Source organism: Dipodomys ordii, unplaced genomic scaffold, assembly GCF_000151885.1.
Source record: "Dipodomys ordii isolate 6190 unplaced genomic scaffold, Dord_2.0 Scaffold22, whole genome shotgun sequence".
Classification (NCBI taxonomy): Eukaryota; Metazoa; Chordata; class Mammalia; order Rodentia; family Heteromyidae; genus Dipodomys; species Dipodomys ordii.
This window is the reverse complement of record NW_012267238.1, coordinates 1,160,531-1,162,069: the sequence shown is the minus strand read 5'-3', so window position 1 is coordinate 1,162,069 and position 1,539 is coordinate 1,160,531.

Genomic DNA, 1,539 nt, shown 5'->3' with positions numbered 1-1,539 from the left:
TTCCTTCCTTTCTTTCTTTCTTTTCCTTTCTTTCTTTCTTTCTTTCTTTCTTTCTTTCTTTCTTTCTTTCTTTCTTTCTTTCTTTCTTTCTTTCTTTCTCTCTCTGTCTCTCTCTCTTTCTTTCTTTCCTTTCCTCTAATTTTTATTATCCTTAAGTAGTTTACAAAAAGATTTCAGTGGCCAGTGGTTGGGGATGTTGCTCAGTGGAGGAGCACTTGCCTAGGAAGTGCAAGGTCCTGAGTTTGGTCCTCAGCTCTGGTGAAAATAAAAGGCAAAAAAGTTCCAATTTATAAGTAAAATACATCTTGATCAATGTTACCTCTTTCATCATTCTCCCCCATCTCTCCTGTATAATGCTTCTTAATAACCTTATTTTAACTCATTAACAAAACTTAAAATGCTTCTTCATATTTTATCTAGGTACCATCCCAAGGGAACATAATATGCCATTTGACTTCAAGAAATTCATTGCTTAATCAACAATTATTTAACTTTTATTAGGTGAGCACAGAGATGAAATTAAAATTGTTCTCAATGCCACAATGAGATTACAAATCATTATGTCGAAAAACAAACTTTACATCTTTGGCGGGGGGAGGGAGAGGGGGACTAGGGGAGCATGTGGGGGGAGGGAGGATGGGAAGGAATGGGAAGGGGAAACAAAGGAAGGCTACAATGCTTGATAAGAAATGTACTCATTATCTTGCCCATGTAATTGTAACTTCTCTGTATGGTATTTTCACAATAAAAAAAAGAAAAAAGAAATTAAAATTGTTTCCTCATATTACTGATTTTGTTGAAGTTCTTCATTTCAATGAAGTAATATATTACTTTTTCACTTGGGCTTGAACTCAAGCATTGTGCTGCCAGTTTGTTTTCTTGCTCAAGAACTAGGGCGTTACCTTTTGAGCCACAACACCATTCCAGCTTTTTTCATGGTTAACTAGAAACAGAGTATTAAAATAGACTGGGTCTGAAGACATGAGCCATGGGCACCCAACACATATTTACGTTTGAATAAACTTGGGCTGCACAGCTAAGGAATATTTGGTATAAGTCCTTGAGAAAAGGCTCATAGTTTAGTGCACATAGTACAGTCATGGATAGAATACTGGAATTGTCCATATAGGTCTCTCATAGATCAATGTGGAAAATTTCATGAAAAATCAGAAGATAGAGACATAACTTGACCAAAGGGGATGGTGTGTGTGTGTGTGTGTGTGTGTGTGTGTGTGTGTGAAAGAGAGAAAGAGGCAGCAGAGATGGGAGAGAAGAAGGGAAGGAGAGAAGGAGGAAAGGAAAGATAGAGGGAAAGAAAGAGAGAGAGAAATAAAACACAAGAACCCTTGAATTATGACTAGAAATTAGTAAGGTAATGAGATGGAAGAATGAACAGGATAACTTAACCAGATTTATTTCGTGGACTTGAAATATTTCCAAACTGAAAACACATTTAGGGTTACTAAAATGAAAGGTTTGAACATAGCTTCGAGAACTGCATCATATTCTTTCATTTCTTTGTGCAGTAGTAAGAAAGCA